The sequence below is a fragment of the Hippoglossus stenolepis genome, chromosome 13 (genome assembly GCF_022539355.2).
Source record: "Hippoglossus stenolepis isolate QCI-W04-F060 chromosome 13, HSTE1.2, whole genome shotgun sequence".
Lineage (NCBI taxonomy): Eukaryota > Metazoa > Chordata > Actinopteri > Pleuronectiformes > Pleuronectidae > Hippoglossus > Hippoglossus stenolepis.
The window spans coordinates 10536584-10546070 of record NC_061495.1 but is presented as its reverse complement, the minus strand read 5'-3'; the positions used below and the strand labels follow the sequence as shown (position 1 = coordinate 10546070).

The 9487-nt window shown below is 42.0% G+C and overlaps 1 protein-coding gene across 1 annotated transcript in view; it reads left to right on the top strand.

Moving 5' to 3' along the window:
* The first annotated feature begins 1149 nt into the window (after positions 1–1149).
* Positions 1150–9487, top strand: part of tmem198a (transmembrane protein 198a) — a 31369-nt gene continuing 23031 nt past the window's right edge. The window contains 1 exon segment of the mRNA XM_035173911.2: positions 1150–1607. The gene's annotated coding sequence lies outside the window, so the exon portion shown is untranslated.

The following is a 9487-nucleotide window of genomic DNA, read 5'->3' as shown; positions in this document are numbered from 1 at the left end:
GTACAGAAGAGATCAGACAGAGCAGGCTGTTCTCATGCATGTTATTGTGGATCCATGGTGAAATGATCATGTCTTAAAGTTGACTACATGTTGCAAAATGATGTACAACAATCCACATTATGTTCCTGGATTTTCAACTCTTTGTTTTTCTTCATTCCATGGCCTTATTGTTGACTTGTGCATGTAACTGTACAAACGTCGTAAAGAAAGTGTAGCTTTGGTAAATGCATAGCCGTCCAATAATCGACTGAAACTGAGCCAATATCACCTACATAATAATAATAATACATGTTATTATTAGAACATAGATCAGTCACATACCCTCAAATTGCGCAGAGCTGCATGGAAACAGCATCCACAATTGGTAGTAAAGACAAAAACACATAATATGTAAAAACCATTACAATAAATTAGGACGTTATCTAATTAAAACAGTAAAAAAAGATTAATAATAATAATATAATAATAACGGATGTATTACAAATACAGGTCAATTGTATATAATAGAGTAACCACAGCTCTCTCTTGTCTCAGGTTGAGCTGGGAGCTCTCCGAGGTCCTGAACCCACAGGCGGCTGGTGCTGAACAAAAACGCTACAAATATATCAAATCTGCACTTTAGTTTATATTTTATTTTTCCTTCAATTACACTGGATGTAATTATATCACTGTTGCATAATCTGGCATGAGAGCGCGTTAAGGAAGAAATCCTGCTCGCATGTGAGAAGAAAGATGGTTTAGTGTGGAGGAGGCTGATTACTGGGATCTCCTACTTACAGAGCAGTGTCATATAGCTGGATGTTATGTTATGAGACACTGGGTCCTTTTTGGTTTGATTATTTTCTCACTGGAAACAGATTGTCTCAGCCCCTGCATCCTCACTGTCTCCCCCTCCTCTTTTCCCTCCTCACTCACTTTCCCCTCATCGTCCCCTCTTCTCTCTCTCTCTCCCCTGCCTCCCAGTCTCTTTATCCCCGACAATAACAACATTTGGCCACGAGTCACCAAGCCCATTCGTTCCCGTATAATCACATGGACAGCCCCTCTCCCCCCCCTCCCGTGCTGCGGGAATGGTTTAACCCGTTCACAGAGAGCGAGGGAGACGCAGGGAGCACAAAGGAAGCTGGTCGTTTGGATGGATGGAAGGGTGGAGAGAGAGGGAGAGAGAGAGAGAGAGAGAGGGGGGGTGTATATATAATTGGGCGCATGATGTAAACATGGAATAAAAAACCGCAAGGGTGCATTTTCCACTTCTCCGTCGCTCCTTGTCCATTATCGGCGTTCAATATTGCATGAGGTCCTGACTAACAAAAGCGCGTCTGTCTGGACGGCTGGGGGGGGGGAGTGTGCAGGGAGCATAAGTGAGAAAGGAGGAGACAGAAGAGGAGTTGAGCTTTGTTTCATCCGCGCTTCAGAAAGGAGGTTCGCGAGTTGCTCTTTTCTGCTTTTTGGACCCAAACCTCTTCACTGAGTCGCGGGGTCGACAAGTGGAGATCCCCCCCCACCCTTGTCTTCAATCCATCTGATTAATTTATCTCGTGGTTGTCTGGGTTTTGGACTGGAGCATGAAGCCGGGAACAAACACGCCAATATGTTGCATCCCTGAGGTGAGTGGGTCTCCCTTTGTTCTCTTCAAATTACAACACAGGGTCTTATTATTGTTTTGTATTGAACCGTGTCTGGTTAAAAAAAAAAAATGTGACCGTAATCTCCACCCAACAGCCCCCCTCAAAAAATCAATAAGAACCATGCACATTTCCCATCATGTTAAAATGGTTCCCAAAAGCCAATTATGCTGTGCACAGCACACACAGCCCTTATGGCAAATCACTGTAATTGCCTTTGAGAATGAGACACATGGAGGGCTGCCTCGGCTCTGCTATTGTTTCCCTCTCTATTGTTTTCAACGGAACATTTGGTGCTCTTAAAAAACACAGAGACACGAGGCACTTGGAGTGTATCAGTGTGTCAGGGGCATCCGGATGAATCCTTCATGATGTGTGGGAATGAATAATTTAAGGGACTAAAGTGTGAATTTGATACCCGTGTACATAACTGGGTTGGACAGTGTGTAAACACTGGGAGTCCAATTGATTTGCACTTGCGGAAAGTCACGTGCACCAACATCTATCTATCTATCTATCTCTCTATCTCTCTATCTCTCTATCTATCTATCTATCTATAAATTCATAGTCTCACTGGATTTCTCTCTTTCTCTCCATCCCCTCTCTTCTTCTCACAAGTACAATAATAGCACATGAAGCATCATCATAATTAGCAGTTTACCAGAGTAGATAAGACGTAAATATAGGCAGAAGGCCTGCTGAGCTAAGTGTGCAGGCATTTTTTTCTTGGATTTCCCTTTGTTAAGTGTGCAAATGTTGTCTCCGCACCATGCACACAGCCTGCTACAGTAGTTCTATACTGGAAATGGCAAAGCTTTGAACTTGTGTGTGTTCCCTATTTCACACTCCTGCAATTTCAAGATAGTATTGTTCGCAAATGGTTTCAAACAAAAGCATGGAAGGTGTGAAAACATGAAAACTAGAGTTATCAGCTGCTTCCTTCTCTCAAATTTTATTCAGTGCTAATAATGTGTAGGAATGTGTGTGTGTGTGTGTGTGTATGTGTGTGCCTGTGAGAGCATGTGTGCGCAGCTGTCCATGTCGTGCAAGAAAAGAAGAAGACACACACAGACTGTCAAGAGAAAAGACATTTGTGCAGACATTTATATACCGTGCTTGGCTTCTGCTACAGGGAAGATTAGGAAATCAAACACTGCAATACAAGAGTGCACGTGAGAGGCAAAGAGTATAAAATGGAGAGTATTATTATGCTGTTATCTGGCAGTTCTGAGCACCGAACTCCCTTTTTAAAATAACAGATTATAAAGAACACTTTGGCCCTCTGCTTGCATGAAAAGGACAAGGCATGGGCTTGTACAGAAAAAAAGTCAAATTACTTCCCTGACCTGCAGATCTCTGGAGATGCAATGATAGATTTGAAGGCTGCACTGTATTTAAATAGAGGATGCTGACGGAAGGAGGAAGATGGAGTGTATTCGAGTGGGAGGAAAACACTGTGCTGCTGGTTACTGACTGTACACTGTTGTTTATCTGACGGATTGGATGCTGCTCTGGTGTCAACCCACCGGCTTTCTCAATAGAAACTAGAGTTATTACATTTTCACCTTCAGTTTGCAAATCATTTCCTGGGCTGAACCTTGAATCTGACTTATAGGAAATAAGTGAAGGTGCAGTGGAACTGTCCAGTGAACACGAGAGCACTTACAGATATGTTCCCTCTTATTTATCAGCAAAAATGTGGCTAAGCGTGTGTGTTTTTTTATTATTCTTATCATTGGTATTTAACAAGTAACACAACACAACAGATACGCACCCGAACCACAACCAACTATCCCCTCATGGTTACAAAGAAACGATATAACGATATAAAAATACAAAATTTAAACAAATAATAAATAAATTGTATAGTAAACCTTATACCACAATAATTTCACTTGCAGTAACAATCCTAATACAGACAGAAGACTGGACTAATCCAGTGGTCATCGGTCATTGGTCGTCCCAGTCCCTAAAACTGGAAGGAAAGTAGAATTTGGACTTTTCCCTACAGGGTGTATTTTATTTGAATTAACTTCAGGTGGAGTCGTACATCTTTCAGCCGTCTGACGTGGCACGGAGGTTTTCGATCCTAACAGGATGAGGCGGAGTGCCAGGGATGACGTAAACACAATCACATCATCATGCGTGTTAGATAACCATTTTGCATTGAAACCAAACATGACAGCAATGGGGTGCGCATTAACAGTGACACCATATGTTTCACTTAGAGATCCAAGCACTGCCTCCCTAAAAAGAGCAAAGGCTGGGACAGGCCCAGAACATGTGACTGGAGCTGCCCGGCACCTCTGGGGTCAGCATATGGACACATTTGTGCCAGCTTCGCTTTACAAAGGTGGGCACACTGGGCTATTTTAGCTTGGATAAAACTGGGTCTACAGCATGAATATGTTTATTGTTGGCAGGGGTGGCGGATTGTTTTTCATCCAATTTTTATTTACACTCTCCAGTTTTTAGAGTCACATTCTCCTCATCATGGACCAAGCCTTTGTTCTGCTGACTGTGCTTCTCTAAAGCACCTGTAGAAACAGTAGGAGACGCTCACAAGCGAAATCAAAGTGTTAAGCATCTATCCTAACATGTATATCCAATCTAATTCCAAAAGATAGATGAAGAGATACTGAAGAGACAGGAGGAGAGTGAGGAGATGCAATGGGATTCAGTCCCCAGCCTTTGAAGAGTTCATCAAAAACCTGAATGAGACAGCCCCATGTGGTGCTTCGCCTTTGTCTGGATAGAAGTCACACATTCTGTCTCCTTCTGCAAAGCTGAGAAAAGTGAGAAAAGCCCGGTGAAGATCAGGGCTTCCTTAGATTTATACAACCACAAGTAAAATATCTTTGTTTTTCAACCTCTTTAAGACCATTAATCCAATTTGCAGTCCCAGCAAACAGGGAGGTTCTGCATGGGACATACGTTGTTTTATTTAAACCACGATGTTGGCTTCTACAACAAGTACCCTTGATAATAGATGTCAGGATTGAGGTGAGGATGAGTATCATCAGAAAGTCTATCATTCACACAGAAGGCACAATACACAGACTGCCTGTGTTGCAACACTGCGCAGTGCTTTGTCGACGGGTTATGTAAGTGAAGTGAACATAAGCCAAAGCGACTCAGACTCTAGATGAAGCACAAAACATCTACAAGGAGCTTCTGTGTCTGGCAGAACAGGCCTCAGTGTTTTGTTGTGTACAAGATAGATGATGGGTTAAAAAGGGCAGACAGGGAGATAGTGACTGTGAGTGAGAATTTTATTAGAGAAACTAATACAGAATGAAAAAAGAAAGGGTAGGAGGAATAAAAGAACAGGGGGGGTGGAGGATTTTGAATTTAGAAAACGGGAACTGGGATGAATACAAATAAACGAAAAAGAAAACACCCAAAAGACACCACCTCCATAGACTACGGGGAATAAACATTAAGCAGGATTATTAGAGTGGACAGAGAGATGGAGGAGAAAGAGGAGAGGAGTTAAAAGAGGGAGGGGGCAGAAAAGAGGTAGGATGAGTGTAAGAGAAGCTGGAAGGGAAAGGGTAAAGTCGATTCTAATCCCATTAATACACACCAGTGTTGTCCTTCCCACTGGCGTATTCTCGTGCACACACACACACATGGTACACGTACATGTTTCAAAGTGCTTGTACAAATACGCAATTTGTTATTCAGCTCACCAGTACGCTGTCTGGACGTCCCCTTAACGACGCAAGCAACTCCATACACTAAATGTAAAGTCGTCAGTGCTCCATCAGCGTAATGAGGACAGTGTCAGGTTGAGAGCCACTAGTTTTATCTAGATCTGACTCACAGCGTGTAAGAGGCCCCTGGCAATGTGGCATTTTATGTGTGTGTGTGTGTGTGTGTGTGTTTGGCTGTCATGATGGTCTGTAGCTGAAAGGCTCTCTCCATACTGTCTTGGCAGAGACGTCTGCTGTTTCTCTCAACATTTATCTCGTAGATGCAAGCAATATCTGAAGAATGTGCATGTAGGCAAGTGTGCACAGATGCCCTTTGTATGTATGTACACTGTGCGTATGAACTCGTGTTGACTGTGAGCTTTTTCGCACGACCGCGTGTGGGAGAAAAAAAATCTAGAATAAGATTATTTGCTGTACTGGTTCATCTGCATGAGAATTGCTGCTGAACTTACATCTGGTCAAAGGATCTGTGAGGTCGACGGGCGTCCCTCGTGCATAACGCATAGTAATGCTGTTTGCACGTTAGAGTGTGTGCTAACATGGTAAATATCATCAAACACAACAAAGAGAGAGAGCAAATGGAGAACAGAGCTGCAATTGAATCCAGTAATTCAGGACGGGTCTACAGAGACAGAGCTGTGTGCAGTGCGGCTTGGAGTGAAAGATAGAGAGCAAGGCTTTATAGAGAGGAACTGTGTGTGTGTGTGTGTGTGTGTGTGTGTGTGTGTGTGTGTGTGTGTGTGTGTGTGTGCCACAGTCTCTAATCATGGGTTGACACCATCACAGACAAACATGTACTGTGTGGAAAGGACCTAAGTATATTTATAAGTACAGTTTAGAGGTTCCTGTACTTGACTTCAATACATTTATTTATGAGCTCATGAACATATTAAGTACAATGGGGATTCATACAGTGCGCTAAACAACACAACAGAGTCTCAAGATTTTATATTAGGTCCACTTACACCAGATACAGCATTAAAATGCTGTTTACACACTAATGCACAATTGATAATAATGACAGTGGACGCTCCACTTGTGCTAGAATGCATTATTGAGGCTAATATTCATACTTATCATATATTCATTTGTTATAGATTATTTTGTTATATTGTGGTATTTAATGCTAGGGTGGGTAATCCTGGGAAGGCTAACAAGACCAAAATGAATTATAAGTTGTGTTTATTACAGTCCTGCAAGAGCCACAGTGTCTTTTTCTCAGACAACTTTATTGATGGCTATCGGGAGATGAAGAGGATTTCAAGTCAGAATCCTTGTCGGTAACAGTATTTATTAAAACTTGCAAAAGTCAGGTGGAATGGGAGACTGGAGCTGGGTACAGGAGGGGGCCGATCTGAGGAGGGATCCAGAGCAGAGGAGATCAGGTGGGCTTGGTGTGTTGAGGATGAGGCTGAGCTTAGGTCTGATCCAGAGCGCTGTGGTGATTTGGAGAGTTTCAGTGCGATGGCTGGATTCTTGAGATGAGGCGGGAGTCAGGCCGAGGAACTGCAGGTACAGAGAAAACAGGATTACTGGCTGTCAAGAGCAGAGAAATGTGTTTTCAATATTTTTGAAATAAATATTGTCTTGCTTTTCCTGTTACTGCACTGAAGTTGGAAGAAATGAACAAAATCAAGTGCCGCAAAAATAGTTATAATGAAAATCGATGAATAATGGTTTTACTGAAGATTTCAGAGTCAACAGATTTGTCCCAGTTACCAGAAAATAAAAAACAATGTAGATGAATGCCTTCGAAAAGTCACCCCACTTTTCTGTGGGTCAGCTTGGATATGCAGTCGTTCAGCTTCCAACAGCCACTTTCAGCTCACAGACGTTTGAAAAGGAGACAAATGGATCTGTGTGGTGTCTGAGACTAATTTAACAGCTTGGATTAGAGTAGGTCCGGCGAGAAGAGGAGAGAGGACGAGCGGTGCCGCAGAAAGCAGCAGAGGTAAATGATGCGGGAAAGAGAGACGATGAAAGACAGAGAATGAGCCGTAATCTGATGAAAGCCTCTTAACTCCCCTGTCGCCTCACCTTCAGGCCACAAGCAATGACCACGGCTTAGAGGTGGATCAATGCCGAGGCCACTGACATTCGCACACACATACACACACCCCAGATCACTTCACACAACATGTGCATCACCTGAAGATATGTTGGCGATCTCTGCATGGGAAAACAGTCAGTATTCATTTATTTGTTGATGGACTGATAGATAAATGGATGCATGGAGAGCAGAACGGCTAAGAGTAGAAATTGCTAAAAAGTAGGACATTAACTCTTTGTCTTGGCGGTTTGTTTTTCTGTGAAGGAGTCTGTCTGTGTGTGTGTGTGTGTGTGTGTCTGTGTGTGTGTTTGTGTGTGCGTAGGTGGCTTAGTGCACGAGGGGTCTGTAGGTCACTCAAACATCTCAATAGACTTGTAGCTCAATGGGAGAGAGAGCGAGAGTGAACAGAAGGTTTCTCAGCTTCCCATACAAATCACCCTCCTGTGTAGAAACCCAACGACCCAGTCAACCACACCACTTGGCCGAGGCTGTGTTCATTGCGAGTGTCCTCTCGTGGAGTTTTATTTAAAAATATACCAAAATAACAAAACAAAAAAAGCTAATTAAATTCATGTATGCATGATGGAGGGCGCTGTGCTTATCTGGGTGCAGATACGAAAATGTGTAGGAATGAAATGCATTTAAATAGTTTAAACTTGTTTTTCTTATAAGCTTCCCCTTTTAGCGTTAAAGCACAGATTGAGAGAAGGTTGCTGTAATGGCCGTGAATCGCATGTTCACTTGATAACAAAGGTTATAGAATAAATGTGTTATTACCAATTCTTCTACTAACTATCTCTGCCAGTGGTTGATTTAATTTAGCAACATATTATTATATTATATATAGTATTATCACATTAAAGAGCATCCTATTCTATCCTGTGAAACAAAGGTATCTAGTTACCTGTAGTGTTCTACAAATAAAACGCTGCATTGTTAACAGGATTTAGTGGCATCTAGTGGTGACGTGGCAGATTGCAGAATACACCTTCCCTCTCCCCTCCCTAAATCAAGCTCATAGATGATGGACAAATGTGAAATGTCCTTTTTAGAGCCAGTGTTTTTTATGTCCCTTCTGGGCTCCTGTGGTCTAACATGGTGGGCCTCACGGAGGAGGACCGGCTCTAAAGGCTCATGAAAACACAACGATTCTTAGTTACTATTGAAACATAACAATGAATATTGTATTCAATGTCTCCTGATAGATTCACACAATGGACCTTTAATTACATAGCTTCTCGGAGCAGATGCTGGACTGGATTGTTTGGTTTTATCGCTTATAGATTTCTGTCAAATACTAAGTAGATTGTAACTCTCTAAGTCCGTCTCTCTATCACACACACACTGACACACAGACATGCACACACACACACACTGACACACGTACATATACACACACTGACCAACACAGCCCTGGTGACAGATGGGCAAGATGGAAACACAGTCATCCTGTTAGTAACCATGACATCAGCAACACTGATACTCGCTGTGACATGCACATGAATGCTCTCTCTCTCTCTCTCTCTCTCTCTCTCTCTCTCTCTCTCTCTCTCTCTCTCTCTCTCTCCCCTCTCTCTCCTTCACTAAACTGGACACAGAACAGAAAGAGGTGCTGACAGATTGCAGATTGTAACCATGACATGGCCGTAACTGTCCCTCTGTTCAGAATCATGATCCCGGATCTGACTGGGGATGTGAGTCTGGCACAGAGGAGCAGGCCAATAAATGGTCTGACAGAAAAAAGATAAGGGACCAAACAGACAGCGAAGACATCTGATATGATATATTATTTTTACGTGTGCTTTTGTAACTTTGTTCTAAAATGTGCTATATAAATAAAGATATTAATATTAATATTAATATTAATATTATTATCATTATTATTATTATTATTATTATTATTATCCCATTTGTACTTTAGGCACAGTAATTCTCTGAATTAAATGCTAACATACTCACAATTGTATTGCTAGCATGCTGTTAATCAGGATACAGAATATTAACCATATTTATCATTTAATGTAACATGTTAGCTATACTGAGGGTGATAGAAATATAATTATACTTGCAGGAATTTGGTCATTTACCGTTAACAT